Raw genomic sequence first — 16,753 nt, 5'->3', positions numbered from 1 at the left:
CCTGGGGCTCCCAGTGCACAGGCAAGCCCTCTGCCAGGTACCTGGGCTTGGGCGACCATCACCATGGGTACCTCAGTCCTCTCCACACAGCAACTGCCCCCAACTTTGTCACAGCAGCTGTTCCTAGGACACAGCAACACTTCCAGCTAAGAAGGGAACATTTTATCCAGCTGAGACTGTCCGGCAGTTTAAATGGGGAAATGTAATTACCCACACTTAAATTTGGCCTTGAGATGGCATCTGATATCTCCATTTGCAGTGAGCACCCGTTATGCTCCCTGTCAGCCCTCCCTTGGCGGGACACCTCTGCTGCCGTTGGAGGCACCACAGGCACTTGAGTTGAAGAGTCCCATGTCAAAGATGCCCTGATAATTCAAGGCAGAAGTTAAACCAACACTTTCAGAAAAACACTGGAAATTTGTCGTTGCCCCAGGTTGTGCCTATTCTCCATTATCTGCAGGGAGGGACTTGTGGGGGAAGCACCGTGGGGGCTGCAGTGGGACCTGTTCTGAGGTGGTGCTGCCCCATGCAAAACCAACATGAGGCCCCTCAGTTTGAGCCCCAAATTAATCCAAAAACGTCTTGTTCTCTTCAGTCACAGCCACCCTTGCTTTTGCTTCCCTTGGATTTCCCTTGATTAAGAAGGTCTGTAATTAAAGCTGGGATCAGCTGAGCAGCTCTTTGCTGTGCCCTCCCTGCCAGACCCCTGCTTGCAGGAGCGCAGCACATTGTTCCAGGGACAAGGCAGGGTCTGCTCCCCAAAGCTACTAAGCTTTTTCTACTGTATAAGTCTGTAAAAGCAGGGCTTTCCTTGATACTCGCTACATGCTGGAAGTCAAATTTGTCTGGGTCATCCCCCCACAGACACTGTGAATACCTGCCAGGTGCCTGCCAAACTCGCTAAGCCAAAAACCCACTCTCAGCGTCAGCAGCACCCGGCCCATCCTCCCTCCGTCTCCAGGCCAGGCTGTTCCCCCAGGAATCTGACACTTTGACTTGATAGCATCAGTTTGGCCACCTGCTAAAGTCCAACTTGCTCCACAAATTGGGCAAGGTAGGCTGACGCCCAGGCTGCCGTGGGGACCCGGAGGTGCTTTGTGGCAACCATGTCCCTTGCACAAAAGATTTTGCAAAGGGACAGATTTTCAGAAAGGAGCGAAAGGAGCCCAAAGCTGACTCCGTTTCCAGGCCAAAGGGGAGGTTTGTCCAAGCCTTCGGGTGTGCAGTAGCCATTCAGAAGAGCTGTCCTGCACCACGATCTCCCTCTGCACACAATGAGATTGAGCACTGCGCTAAAAGCTGGGCATGTTTTCCCGCCTCTGTGCACCTTCAGAGCTGTTTGCCTCTTCTGGCACAGCACAGTACTTCACCTCAGACCAGACAAAACTCTAGTAGGTTTGTCAGAGCATGAAATAAGGTGGAAATCACTAAAACCTGGTATTGAAATGGAAGTGCTGTCAGCACAGCAACACCGAGAAGAGAAGTTTCTGCAGATTATTTTGCAACAGCTGCATACTTTGATCATTTCAAATAAATTTAACTTTTTTTTTTTCTACTTAGCCAATTTATTCTTTGTCCATGTTTTTGAATAGTCTAAAATCACCACAACACAACTCAGCCACCAGGCTGAAAATGTGATATTCCCAAAGCTAGTATGTAGTCCTAGGTATTCTGGACTCTACTCCTGACACAAGTAACAAAAACAAACACTTGGAACAGATATGTAATTTTAACTAGAAGCCAATCTAAGTTTTAGGATCATAAACAGCATAATCAGTATTTATGCTTGACTAACTTGTGTTTCAGTGAAACCTAAAAGTTTCTGTTGTGTGTTCGCTAAGGTTGTAATTTCAGGTTGGCCACAATATGCTTCAGCTAAAGAAAGCAAATGGAAAATAATAAATTCAGACTCTGATAGTACACTGAGGCAGCATTAGATTCAGCATTAGAGACAAAGGCTGTGTTTACTCGCTCTAAGCCTGAAGTTAATCCTGTTCCATATATTGGCTGCTGTACTGGAAATGTTACACTGCACAATTCACTTGATTGGATTAACATTGTGCATGAAGAGCCACCAAGGAGCCCTGTTCTTGGGAATTTCCATTATTTAGCACTAGACCTGTGCTGCACTTTCTTATAGTCCCATATTTGTCTTTCTATAGTTTTATTCATTATGAACAACTCTCAGAATATACTTGGTCTGTTGAGCAGCAGGCACTTGGCGTTGTTTCTCCCCCCATAGGTTCTTTCTGCCAGCAGCAAGGACTACAAGAGCTGCTCAGAAGTGATGGGACTGTTAACAAGATGTGCTCCAGCACCAAGCAGGACAACCTTGTGGAGAAAGGACCTTCCCAGTAGCAAAAGGCTGAGAATAGACATGGGATCTGGCACAATCAACATACAAGTCACCTCCCACCAGCTGAGCTGCTGGAGCTGCTTTTCACACTTCTACCTGCACCTGGAGGTAATGTACTTCAGCTGGACCCTGAAGGAATGCATGCTTTTTGGCTGGTGTTTCCAGCCCTAAACAGCATAAATCCCACTGAGTCAGTGAGACCCAGGATGGTATTTTCAAGACAGTGCAAGCAGTTTGGCAGCCTGCATCACATCTGCAGAAGTGTATAAGGGTTCCTATTTAATGCAGATAATGCATAGTGAAACTAATAAACTAGTCAAGAGGTCGGGACCACTATTGCTCTGATTTATTAATCTTTACTGGTCTTTCTCTCCATCACTGACCAGTGCCTGGATACCTTCAGATGGCAAACCTATGAGTACTCAGTAAACATGTACGTAAGTACTTTCTCACCTTTGAAAATAGGGCTCCACCTCCTAAACCACGACAGTCTTGTTGGGAAGTAACCCATCGTGTACAATAAGCAGAGCCCCTGCATCTGTGTGGAAATCAGTGCAGCCTCACTGACTCTTGACAGCTTTGGCAACCTTTATCTGCTATCCCCCATCAGAAGCAATTTAATTATCATAATTTCTGCTGTTGAGCATTTAATATTGCAGCCAGACATGGATCTGTGTGAGTTTATTGCTGCATGCTCTCTGCACACTGTTTTCTCTCCCGTTTCAAGAGACCTTGCTGTGCCTCTAAGAAACTCCACCTCAGAGAGCCCTGCAGTGTCTGTCCCTGTCGTGAGGTGGGTTTGCAGCTTTCCCCAGTGGCTGAGCTGTTAATGGGGAAATTGCTTGGGCTCGGTCTCCTGACAGACTCATGTTTCCATCAGCAGACACAGGCTGCTGCAGACTCCCCGAAGCTTCAGGCAGATTTTCCATGCGCTGTTCAGCTCTCACATAGCAGAGTGATGCCACACAGGGGTGCTAAAACTTCTTCTATAAAACATCTTCTTGCAAGCCCCATTATCTTGCTATGGGAACCTGTCCCTCTGTCTGGAGGGCAGATCCAGCAAAGCCACTCCACGGAGACTACCCCTGACCACCCAGGGCTTGCTTTACCCCCATTCTGCAAAATGATCTGATACGTCTTAGACCACAAAAGTAGAAATAAGATGATTAGTGGGGAGGAGTGTGGTGAAGCAGGCTTAAAAGGGATGAAAGGGAATTTTCTGTTTATAGAGAGATACGATATTTTTTTAAAAGGAATACACACTGTCTCCGACTTGGTTTTCTCATGAAGCCGTGGTTAGCTGGTGGGTTACAGATCTATTTGGATAAAAGAAAACTTAAGTCATTCAAACCACTTGCTAAATAAATGCAGGTCTTCTACAGCTATTTCAGAGGACAAACACAAGCCAGATAGAGGATTTTCCTATCTTAGAGTATTAATAATCCAACAGCAAGTGTTGTGTGGTTGTGAACAAGTCAGTATACAATATTGCATGTACAATAAGTAGAATTATTTTCACTATAATATGGCTCAGGGATATTTTACCTGTATCACTTACAGTGTAGGGCTGTATTCTTCATTATCTTAAAGGGGAAATTAATCTCCTCACAGCTGTCACCAGCTTGTGGACTGTATCGCCCACCATGATGCTCTTGTTTGCTGCCAGGGAAGGACCAATGTGTTTTCCCAGCAGCAAGGGGGGACACTGTGGCCACCCCAGCCCCAGGGTCCCAGCCTCCAGCCTTCCTGGGAGACGCGCTGGCCCCAGAGGCCACTGGGCAGCTGACCACTAACAGAGCAGTAACACAGGCCCTGGCAATGGCTGCAATGTAGACAAACAGTAATAAATAAGCAGCAAAGCACTGTGACTTGACAAGCCTTGGGCATCCCTGGGGATTTGTAATGTGATATGGAGGTTTTCACCTCCCGGTCTCTGGTTCACATTTAAAATCCAGCCCTGCTCCAAAGTGACCAAAGGTCATTGCCAGGCTCAGTCGCCCGTGTGAAGACATAAATGGCCTCATTTCTCTAATTCCTCAAGCGAGGCTGGAGGGAGGTCTGGATTTGTTTGGTTTTTATGATCCTGGTGGAACAGCCTAACAGCAAGGCTATCTGTGCGTCTCTCCATCCAGTCCCCGTCCTGGCAGCTCCCGGCCACTGTGCCTGGCCCCAGCCCCTAAAGCAGAGGGGCTGGCTTTGCTCTAACTGAATCCCGCACCTCATTTTACTTTTTCCATCTATAAAGCTAAGAAAGAGTGTGCATTTTTGGTCTGTCTTCTGTGCAGGGCCTGGTAGATTTGCAGAGCCTTCTGCAAGTGTGAAACTCTACTGTTTAACTGCAGATCCTCAGCCTGTCCCCAGGGCTTGGTCCTGGTCCCTGTGGCCCAGATGTTACAGGAGGGCAGCAAATGGGTCCTTCTCACCAAACCCTGTGTGTAAGGGGATGGCACCAGCTGCACCCTTGCCCCATGGGCAGTCCTGGGGAACCTGGGCATGGTCAGGCTGCAACAGACCATGCTGGCTTCCGTTTCTTTAGTAACATCTCTTCTTTCCGCCAAGCACCAGGCTGCAGCTGGGATGAAGGGAAGACCATTTATGATCCCCATTCTTCCCCTGCTTCACTCTGCTGGCATGGCAGTGGCGGGGGCTGGGATGTCCCTGCCCCTGTGCCCTTGCAGGACCACAGTGCTGGTGCTCACGTCTTGCAATGGACTTTTGCAGTGGCCCCTCCAGCCTGCACATTTCTCATACCATTCGATGGGGTATAAGGTTCATTTTCGCGTCGTGGCGATCACAAGAGTGGCTGGGGGCTGACAGACAGACCTCTATAGGTTTGCAGATTGCTCTGGATTCCTAGGCACGGAGGTGTTTTATAAATATCCCCTATTATTACGGTGCTCTATTAATAACTACCTTGGGGAACAATGGGAGCACGCAACAGCTTTGGTCATTCGATGCCAACCAGCCGAGCCTCCACGGGACCATGGGACATTCCCAGAAAAGCATCTATTTGGGGAAGCATAGCATTTACACACAAGCCCAGGGGATGCGTGAGGCCCTGGAGGAGGCTGGGCCGTGGTGCCTGCTCCTGTCCACGCGCTGCCAGGGAGCATGGATGCTCCTCACCATCCTAGGCCCTCCCTGCACCCAGCATGGGGGTGTGGCGGGGCCCAGCTTGTCCGCAGACCCCACTCACCCCACGGTGAGGGATACACCAGGGCTGCGACCCCAGGAACCAGGTCCTGCCTTTCCTCTTCCCCCAGCTGTGCCAGACAGGCAGGGCAGGCAGAGAAGGAACATGGCTTGTGGTAAATTTGGTTCTGCCCAGACACTCTTGTGATTGCAGCTCTTGCAAAATTTGATGAATGCTCCTGGGGACATGTCCTGCACATCGTCACAGCCACAGTGTCTGCATTGACATGTGTGGTTCAGGATGAGACAGCTTTTGAGCAGCCTTGATGCTCAATTAAAAGGCTTTTGGGAGTGAGGTGGAAAGTTAAAGAGACTGATGGAGTGACCTACTATGTGTACTTCTGCAGGCCACTGCTTCCCACTTGGGACAGGGATGAGGAGCTCACTGGGGACCCCTTGCCAGCCCTTGCTGCTGCACATGTCCCCAGTGTGCCCAGGCAGGGTGAGACATCTCTCCTTGTTGTGCTGGGGACATGGCAGCAGGGCTCAACAAAGGAAGCAGAGGAAAATGAAAGGAGGGAGCCCAGCCCTTGTTTGCCCATGAGGGGCATGAGGGAGCCCTGCTCCTGCCAGGTGTTACGATCCCTGCTTGGGATCCCGCCAGGTTCACCAGGGAAAATGGTACTGGGCTTTTTTCACATTGTTCCTGGTGGATGGGCACTTCCTGAGCCTTTCCAGCATCGTGCGGAAGGGGAGCAAAAGGAAAACGGAACCTTTTTTTATTTTCCTTCCTTTTGCAATTTCTCTGTGATTACAAAAAGCCATATTGCAGCTAATTTTCCTGCCTCCGTTCACACGGGCATTTTGCAATGGCACAGGAATTCCTCTATGAGGGACGTGGGTTCTTCTGATGCCCCTCGGGCGGCACCGTTCCTCCCTGCGCTCCCCGAGCAGCTGACTTATCAGCTTCCTGCACTCTGGAGCTTGGGGTGCAGTGTCGGGCCCCGCATCTCACCCACTGCCCTGGCCTCCAGGATCGGGGAACAGGATAGTGCTGAGAACTGACATAACTCACTAGGTGCCACTTGCAGCTGCTGTAACTGCAGATCTACTGATCCCACTGACTCTGCGCTGATTTACCTGGCTAAGGAGAGGTCTAAAATCATGAAGGGGAATAAAAGTTGCAGAATTTTGTGCTCTCTATTAATGACCGCATCACTCAGCAGCCATATAAAGAAGTTGCAGAGCTCAGCAGGTACCCAAGGGGACTTTCTGTGTGATATGAAGATGAAAAATCTTTCAGTTCATCACTTCTGGAAAAACAGAGGTTTTGGCTAACCTGAATGTCTCCCAACGGGAGAGCAGTCCTACCCTCAGTGCAGGCAGGATGCAGCACGGATGCTTTTGCTCACGAGAGTGTGTGTGGCCACATTGCTTCCCTCTTGCCATGCTGCAGTTTGTCGGTGAGGAAAACCCAGTGACCCCCAGGGTGTTTCAGCAGGATCTGGGCTGGGAACAGGCCTTCTTCTTGCCTTGAGAGTGATCAGAGCTCTGAGACAAGCAATGGGACCCGGCTCCGAGCATCCACCACCCCCTAATTCCTCCCCGGTTCAGTTTTCACTTGCTTTCCCTTAGTAAGGACATTCTTTTTCTCTTTACCAACTGTAAAGCTGGGGAAACCTAATGCCAGTATTAAGAAAAATACTTTTCAAATTATCCTTTAGTTCCAACAGCTTAATGTCCTTACACATGCTTAGTGTGGAGTTTCAGCTTCATCTGTCTGCAGCAGGACAGCCTGCCCCGGTTGGGAGCAGCAGGACCCCTTTCATGTCAATGTGCTGGTCCCCCAGCCAGCTGCAGGGACAAGAGGCCATGTGGAGCATCAAGCCCTCCCAGGAGAAGGCTCCTGAGAAGGGCTGAGCACAAATAGCTGGTTAAGTTTTTGAGGTTGTATCCATGCATGCTGGAAAAGATGCAATGGGTGAAGTGGTCCTTTCACCATGGGTGGTGCTGAGGGTTTCTGCAGCTCCTGTGCTCTCACATGGCTCTGAGAGCAGGACCTGGTGCCTATTACTTCAGTGTGGACATGGCTGTGCTTTGTGCTCTGTGTGTGCACAGCACCAAGTACAGGGAAGGACTAACCCATGGCATGAACCTGGGGATTTCATGCTTGCCTGGTGAGGGACTCTGCCATCATCCCCTCGAGGTGGGAATGTGAGTTATGTGCCAGATGAGGCTGTGGGGAGCGGAGCAGTCGAGGTGATGACATCCAGGGCATCTGTGTGGGCACAGGTGGTCCTTTTGGAGAGTAGCAGGACAGGCAGGAGCCAGGCTGCAAGGTGGTCTGCTGCCAAGCCCTTCCTACCTCCCCGCGCCGCTGGAGCCTGGATAAAAGCAGCTATAAGCTGGTGGGGATGGCTGGCAGCTTGTCAGGTGCTTTTCCAGCTGCAGTGGTTACAACCTGTACCCTCAGATCCACACTGCCCCACCTGTGCAGCTTCTCTGCATGGCACAGCCACCCTGGCTGCCTTCCCCATGGTTTTTTGGGTGAAGGAACACATCATCCCAAAGCAGGGTTGCCCTCCACCCCCTTTCCACTGCCCCTCCTGCCCCCTCCTGCTCCACAAATAAACAGGGAGGTGCTGACAGCTGCCAGGTTTGGTCAGAAGACTTTTGACAGAAAATTGAAGCCCCCACTGCGAGGAGGGTGAGGCAGGGGGGCTGTGTGCTCGCAGGGGAGCCAGGAGTGCAGCTGGGCTGAGGAGACTGCATTTTTAAAACTAATTCAAATACCAGCCTGATGCCCACCTGAGCAGGGAGAGCTGTGAAAGCCCAGCCCAACTTTTAATTTCCTTTTCTCTCCTTTTTCTTTTTTTTTTCCCTGAAGTAACTCATACGTAACATCTGGCATTCATCTTTTCTTTCCTTCACATGCACGGCAGAAACCCTGGTGTGAGTCATGTCCATTTAAATATGGAAGCACATCATAAAACCTAATGGAGAGTCCAAGAGGTGAGCTTTTATGTGGTTAAAACTCATAGAGAGGTCAAGATTGTTTGGTTTAAACATGGGGGGTTATTCTGTGCATGAAGGTGGTCCTCTAAACCTTTAGGAAGGCTTGTTTGCTCAGTGCGAGAGCTCAGCTCAGCACCCCGTGGTTTTACTTTCTGGCTCTCGACAACACTGTGATTGCTGCAGGGAGAGGCTGTGTCACCACAGCACTCCTCATCTCCAACAGAAGGGAAACATGGGGCACAGGCCACATCCCACAGGTCTGGGGACCCGCGGCCCCATGGAGGAGTCCCCAGCCAGCAGCAGAAGTGGGAATTGGGGCTGTGTCGACAATGGGGTTTTGTGGTTGTCAACTTGCTCCTGGCAAAAGGCAGCAATGGTGATACTGCCTGTCCTGCAAAGCCAGGGGAGATTTGCGTTCACCCATCGCCTGTAAAACCTGACATGTTTTACAGGACAGGGAAGAGGAGGAGTGTTAACAATTCATTTCTTCTTGTTAAACTCCGTTTTTGTTTTATTGACTCTGAAATAACTTTTGGTGACCATTTATTACTACTTTATTGGCTAGTTTGTTGTGACTAAACACATGATAAAGCAAACCTTCTGTTCAGGGCTGGCACAAACATGCTGTTTGATCTCTGAATTCTTTTGCCTGATGCACATTAGCCTGAGCCAAAACTGGGGATCTGTTGCCCATGTGAGGTCAGACAGTCCCTCCCTGTCCCTAGGACAGAGTCTGGAGACTGTCCCAGCCATGGCCATGGGCGTGAGTCCCAGTCCAGGGAAGCAAGGGCAGCTCAAAGCTTCAGGCTTCTCCTTACTGATCCCCTGGACAGGGATAATCTTTGACTGTAAACAGACAAGTCAGTCAGGGTTATTAACCCTGGATTATATCAATGTGGATGATGGGTGTAGTCAAGGTCACGTATAACTCTATTCAGCACAGTCTTGGTTGTGGCAGGCACCACAGTCAATCCATCCCATGTCCTCAGACACCTGCTCTGACCAGAGGCTGCAGGTTTAGGATGCAATTAAAATAACGACAGCCAGGGGCAAAGTCCCTGACAACTTAGAGGCTTTAAGCACTTAGGGTCTGCTCTGTGGTGCTCCCTCCTTCCAGCCTTGTTTCCATTACCATAACAACATCTCTGTTTACTGCTGGTGTCCCTGGTCATCTAACGCTAGCATGCTGAGTCTCTTGACTCATATAAGCCCCTTCCTCAGCTGTCTTTTGAATTTTCCACTATTTAATCCCCAGTTGTCAAGTTTGCTCTGGACTGGATGATTGTAGCCTGCACAGTCACCTCTGAGAGTGAAGAAGGAGGTTGACGGTCCCTGTTCGAGACTCTCTCTCTGCTCCTGGGCTTTGCTCCAGTATCATATGACCACAGGGGCCAGCACAGTTGGGTTTTGGTGTGGGACCAACCTCTGAACAGAATCGAGGAGCAGTGACTGGTCCTCATGATGGTGGGAAACCTCCCAGGTAACTTATCAGCATATCCTGCTCCTGACCTCAAAGTTTCAGGTCTGATCAGCAGAGGCTGGAGCCCTCCTCTGACCTCAGAGATCCTGGGGATGCTCTTCATGCCTTCTGCTCCCTTCCTGCAGACCCCAGGGACAGACAATACCCTCATCTCATGCCGACCTGCTCTGTATCCACTGCGCTTGTGTTTATTCATCACACGCCAGGCTGCTCGCAAGGAGAGCATAGTGAAGCTGGGTTTCTTCACTCTGGCTAATCTGCGGTTTCTCCTCTGCTGAAGACATTTAAGTGCTTGGAGAAGGTGCAATTTCATTTAACATCGCTCTGTCCTGTCTCTCGCTGCTTCCTGCCAAGAAACTGTCAGTTCCAGCCGAGCTTCCCGTTTCCTTGTTCTTTGCCATACCATGAAGTCTGGGCTCAGTTTGTAGCTCCTATAACTGCAGGAAAACAAATCTATCCTGCTCTTACAGCCCAGGGCTATGCCTGAACTTCCCTGGGCCCTGTGTTTGCTCCCCCACTATTCCTTCTCTTCCAGTCTTGCCCCTACTTGCTGCCAAAAGGCAGAGAAAATGGAACCTCATGCTAATAAACAATCTAGGTTGAACAGTCAAAAATGCCCCCTGTCCAGCCTGACTTGCAGCCTTTCACCTTGCCAAAGCTGAGAGAAGTGGGGAAGAGTGTGTTGAACTGGGCTGCTTTTAGACCCAGACTCATGCAGAAGAGAGACAGACAGCAGGACACTGACACCAAACCCACACTGCTCTAGGTTCTCAGCAGGGCACAATGATGGGATTTATCTTGTTCCCTCAGCCCCCTTCCCTTGTCAGTGTCTCCCCTGCCATTTCTGATTTTTCAGGTACAAGGTCTGCTAGTCCTTCCAAAGGGTTTCCGTGCAGGTCTGGCAGAGACGCTGCCATATGTTTTTCATTTTGATAACTCCCCTATGGTGTCTGTTATCACCCAACTCTCTATTAAGATTTATTCCTGTTATTGTAGCAGTCATTTTCCCCAGTACATATGCATTGTATTTGGAGAGAGTCATAACCACTCTCCACATCCAACAGATGCTGTAGTCAGAGAGACTCCTGCTTCCATTTACCAGACCTTTCTACTAATATGGGATTTCACCAATAACCACAAGCACTGTTCGCTCCCCAAGATTTCCGCACTGTCATTTCTTGACTGTGTTAGTGGCAAAGCACCGATCAGAGCTCTAGTTCCTTGCAAAGTGGAGGTTTTGCTTGGCTTTGCTTTTCAGCCACTTCCCTGTTCAAAGCAATGGGAGACTCCTGCTCCTGATGGCTGGAAGGCTGAACAAGGAGAGGGGTGCACAGACCCAGGATGCTCAGTGGCCACTGTGGAAGGATCAAAAAGCTGGTTCCCCTCACTAGTAGAATTTGATGAGGGTGTGTTGGGGAAGGGCATGGGACCCGCGGGACCTGCTACATGGATTTAAGAAGGTGCAACAATACCTTACATGGGGCTGGATGCAGTGGGAGGGTTCAGGCTTCTCTGGCATTGGTTTGGTGGTGCACTTTGACTCTCCAGCCTCACCTCTTCTGCCTGCCCAGCAACACTGAGAGCAGCAGCACACAGCAGGCCTACAGGAGCTGCCTTGGTGGACAAGCAAACCCAGGGGCACATAAACTGAGGACGAAACAGCATAACCTTTTCCCTCTGAGTCACCAGCTTCCCCCCCTGCGCCCTTCTCTAATGTATCTCAAAATTGCTGAGTAAAACCAGTTATAGGGCAGAATAGTGCTGTAACAGTGCAGGGGTGAAAGCGAGGGGAGTGAAATGGTTTGACTTGGTCCCAGTATCAAAGCACCTGGGCAACAACCGGAGAGAAATCACAGTTCATTTTTCATTCTCAGCCTTTGCACTGGGACACAGGCACAGCCAGGAGCCTGCGAGCCAGCCGGGGATGCAGTGAGGCCCAGCAGCACCGCCAAGATGAGCAGAGGGGCGATCTTGGCAGTGGCCAACCTCGTTGCTGCTCTGCCTCTTGGCAAGAGGGTATGAAAGAGATGTCCACCCATCCACCCTCCCCGGGGCCTGACAGTGACCCCAGCCCCATGGCTGCTTTGCTCTGGTCCCTATCACAGGCAGCAGTGCAACTTGGGCTCCCTAAGGGAGGCAGCCTGCCCACAGCATCCACAGACCCTTCCAATTTGCCCCTCTTTCATCCTGTAGCAGTTTGGGCAGCTCATACGGAAGAAAGGAGCTCCAAATGCTTTCCGGGCCTAATAATATCCATCAAAGCATTTCCAGGGCTGAGGCGAGGATATACAGTGCAGCACGCAGAGCAGGAAATGGGCTCGGGTTTTCCAAAGCTGCCTCTTCCAGCCATAGCAAACCACAAGATCACGGGAGGACAAGAGCACTGCGCTCGTGGCTTTGTTTGCCCCAGAAGGAATTGATTTGATGAGAAAGGAAATTGGCTTTCTTTAATCTGTCCTTGTGCTAATTCCGCAGAGGAAGGCGTGAGTCGGGTTGCGCTGGCAAGGAAAAGATCCGGCACTGCATCGGCAGTTCCCGAAACTGAACCCCCCCCCAATGCCAGTCGGTCCGTGCTGTTGGCGAGGATGGTGATGCTTCCCGGGCCATGGCCCACTGGAAGCACCCATGGACTGCAGTGAGCTGTGCATGGCAGAGGAGGAGAACCCTTGCTTTCAGGGCCTGGGTGTGTTTAGGTCCCCTTGCACACGTATCACCCTCAGACCATGCACGTCTCACTACTGCTTCACTGGGGCCAGGTTTTCTCCAGCAAAAGCCAGGAGGAAGGAAACAGCTGTGCTGCTTCTCATCTCTGGGGAGTCTGACCATACACCTTCACATCTCTTTTCCAAACCCTGTCCCTGAGCCCAGTAGGACAAGGAGGATGTTCCTCATGCATCAGCTATGTGTGTGAGAACAGGTTAGATTCAATCACTGTTTTCCATTGAAAATACTCTTTGAGAGAATCACAAAAAAATGCAAGAAATCCATGGGAACGTAGATTCCTGACTGGTTGCAGGCTGGCATTTCAACAAAAAAGGGAGAAATGGAATTAATGAGTAGGAAGAACAAGAGTTAACTAAGATGACATCAGAGAAGAGCTAGAAATGGTGCAGTGTTATTTTATACAACAAAACCTAGAAACACTATAAATAAATTATACAAAAACCTAAGCCAGGATTATCCTGGATCCTTTTCAATGCCAAACAGCTTCCCCAAGGTGACTAAACATCATCACTGTTGCTTGCACAGAAGGATATTGGGATGCAAATAGCAAAGGGATTTAAATGTGCCAAGCGACCCTGGGTACCCCTGGCTGAACTTGTTTGAGGCATCTTCAGGCATTGCAGGGGCAGGAATGGGAGCACTGAGCCTTGCTCTGTTCTGCTCTGCTTCATTATGCTTAGTTAGTTTAGTAACACACCCTTAGCAAGGCTTGTGCAGGGATTACAAAGCCTATTGTAAGGTCTTCCCGGTGTTTGATGAAGTCCCTGCCCCTTCCTTTCTGTGAGATGCCTGTCAAGCGGTACTAGGTCTCCAGCCAGTACTCCGCAGGCAGGAGCACACAGGGCACATCGTGCCCGTTGGCAGGGCTGGTCTCTGTGCCTGACAGACCCTGACCACAGTGGTTGCCTACTCCAGTGGCCTGGAGCTCCGGCAGAAACAGTCTGTTTGTCCCAGCACCCACAGCAAAATATCCGCCTGGATTGATGGGTGGTGGGTGCAGGAGCCAGAGCAATGGCCTGAAATCCTCAAATTCCTTGTGCTTGGGAAGAGGGCTTTGCTGTCAGTAATACTGATGCAGGTCTGCAGGCAGAAGGGATCACTGCTCCTGCCTGACCTGCCCCACCACAGTGCTCCAAAAAGGGACAAGAGGTCCCCCATGGCACAAGGAAATAGCAAGTGGAGCTGAGAACGACCCACAGGTCACAAAATGTCCTGAAAACAGGCATGTCCACAAGTGGGTAAAGTGAGAAAGAAGAGAAGGAGAAAGAGGAAGAGGAGGAGGAAAAGGAGAAGGGGAAGGGATAAGGGAAGGGGAAGGGGAAGGGGAAGGAGAAGGAGAAGGAGAAGGAGAAGGAGAAGGAGAAGGAGAAGGAGAAGGAGAAGGGAATTGAACAGGCTGGCAGAAGCAACACTGCTCTTTTGTAGGCAAACAAGGGCTCCAGGAAGGGTCCTGGACTTGTCTTCAGATATGCTCTGTGCTCCCAGAGACTGCACTCTCCATATGAATTTAACATGCACGAGCTGATCTCGGTGACAGTGCAGAGCCCAGTGCTTCTCAGCTGGATGCATTCCAGAGGGTACAGCTCCAGCATTGACGCAAGAAGAAAAATCTCCAGGATGGAGTTAGTCAGTTTTTATGCTGTATTGGATTTGAAGAAGCAGGTGACATTGCCTGAAGCATCCATTTCTCATGGTGCTTGAGTTAAGTTTGCAACGTGTCTGATGAAATACCCAGCAATGCAGGGGGAGGATTTATCCCAGGGGAGCCCTGTAGATTGTGCAGCCACCCATTAGCATGCTGAGCCTTGTGGTTTACTGTTTGTGTTAATTTGTTTGTGCTAACATACTGTGCTGTGTTAGTGATTAATATATAACATCATCTGCCACACCAAATCCCCATGAAAACATGAGCTTCAGAACAAGTGATGTTGATCTCATCTTTGCTGTGGCATGGGACAAGGTGGAAAAAAAAGGAATGTCAAGGGTATTTTACTGGCCTAACAGAAAAGGGAAAAAGTTCTTGCAAGGAAAAAATTCTTACAGTATGGTTTACAGCAACTGAAGGCAGGGAGCTTGGGGGACACCTCATTTCCTGATGGACTGTGCCCATCTAACTGCAGCCCCATGCAGGGTGGCACCATCTGGGCCCCCCCTGCATGGCAGCAAACCCCCACACAGCCAACTTGCGTGGCTGCAGCAGCTCCACCGGTGCAAGGCGTCTGTGTGGGTCAGGCCACAGTGACTGCAGCCAAACGAGAACCAGGCTGTCTTTAGCCAAAATAAATGTCTGTACAGGATGCTGCTGTGGGACTGAAGGAATATAAACCTTTGGTGCAACAACCACAATCAAGTAATGGAGAAATGCCTCCCCTTCCCTCTAGCGACTCAGTTGCAAGTAGATGGCTTGTAAAGGGCTCTCTCTCCACAGAGAGGATATAGCAAGAAGCAGCAAGGCAGCTGCTTTCCCTTTGGATGCAGCGCAGTGGCGGAGTCCTCCTGAACTCCGTGAGGCTCCTCACCGCTCTTCCCCAAACTGGTGCTGCAATAAGGAAACATGCTTCAATTGAGCCATTTTTGGCACCTCAGTACTGGGTCGGATCCTTCTTTCAAACTAAAAGCACCTCGTTTCCCTGTAGCTGCAGCCCCTTTTCCCTGCACATTCAGGGAGCGCAAGCAGCCGGGCAAGAGCTTTCCCCTCCTCGCCAGAACTGGGGTCTGAGTGAGGAAAGGGCCAGGGCAGAGGGGAGCACCCACATATCAAGCACCCACTGTGTGTGTCAGCCTCAGGCAGCAGAGTAGCAACCCCTGTACAGAGCTTTTTGACAGCATTAATGAGCATTAGTGAGAAGAGCAGTGACAGAGAACGAGTGTTTTTAGATGCAGCTCCTGGTGCACTCGAAACCAGATAAGCTGGTGGGTACTCCTGGGGAAGCCCCAGGCAATGACCCCAACTGCCAAGCTCCCTTGCCCATGCCACCCCAGAGCTCCCAAGGGAGCTCTGTGTGCTCCGGGGGTGGGTGGGGTTCCCAAAATCTTCACAGTCCCAAACCATGTGCCACCTTAGGCAGCTGCATTGCAGGAGAGCACGGATGTCTCATTGGAGGAACACGAGCAGTTGTCGGGGTGGGGTGGGAGGGAAGAGGAAAAAAGAATAAAAAAAAAGAGGGGGGGAAAAGGGAAAAGAAAGGGAGAAACTGCACCGGCTGTGTGCTGGAGGAGACTGGCTGACAGTTTTATTTCTGAGAATTTCCCCGTGCGTGATCTCTACATTGGGATCTGCAGGCAAGTGACCCCATGAAACCAGCCCAAAATCCCCATGGCAAATAACGCGGAGCCAAGGCTGGCAAGCGGGAGCCAGCGGGGGGTGCGGGGAGTGCGGGGGGTGCAGGAGCCCAGCCCCGCTCCCCTGAGCCCTGCAGAGCCCCATGTACAGCCACAGATTCCCCGCCATGCCTGTCTGCGGGGTCAGGCAGCCCACGGAGCCCTGCAAACCCCAGATTTCCCACTCATGTCACTGCCTATTAGCAAGAAAACAACTGTTTTTCATTAGGAATGTGCTGGTTATAACAATAATTATTAATATTTGGATGCTTTCTTCCTTAGGGCTTTTCTCCCTTCTTTTTCTTTCATTCGTTCATTCTTTCTCTGACTCTTTCTCCTTGTTTCTTTCTGCCCCTCTGTCCTTTTTCTTCCCTCTTCTTTCTCTTCTCCTTTCTCTTCTCTTCTCTTCTCTTCTCTTCTCTTCTCTTCTCTTCTCTTCTCTTCTCCTCTTCTCTTCTCCTCTTCTCTTCCCTCTCCTCTCCTCTCCTCTCCTCTCCTCTCCTCTCCTCTCCTCTCCTCTCCTCTCCTCTCCTCTCCTCTCCTCTCCTCTCCTCTCCTCTCCTCTCCTCTCCTCTCCTCTCCTCTCCTCTCCTCTCCTCTTTCCCTCTCATTTCATTTCCTCCTTTCCCAGCCCCGAGTCCCAAACGCGCCCACCGGCAGAGCACGGCGCGGCTGCCGAGTGGAGCGGTGGATGCCGGCGGCGGCGGCCCGGGCAGGAGCCGTTC

At 50.5% G+C, this 16,753-nt stretch overlaps 1 protein-coding gene across 1 annotated transcript in view; it reads left to right on the top strand.

The window, feature by feature from the left end:
- The first annotated feature begins 2,407 nt into the window (after positions 1-2,407).
- The window catches only part of TBX1 (T-box transcription factor 1), a 29,687-nt gene continuing 15,341 nt past the window's right edge, over positions 2,408-16,753 (top strand). The window contains exon 1 of the mRNA XM_082066239.1: positions 2,408-2,464. The gene's annotated coding sequence lies outside the window, so the exon portion shown is untranslated. The remainder of the gene's footprint in view (positions 2,465-16,753) is intronic.

This window comes from Streptopelia decaocto (genome assembly GCF_964273445.1).
Source record: "Streptopelia decaocto genome assembly, chromosome: 15".
NCBI classification, from domain to species: domain Eukaryota; kingdom Metazoa; phylum Chordata; class Aves; order Columbiformes; family Columbidae; genus Streptopelia; species Streptopelia decaocto.
The sequence above is the reverse complement of the archived record's forward strand: the minus strand, read 5'-3'. Positions and strand labels throughout refer to the sequence as shown.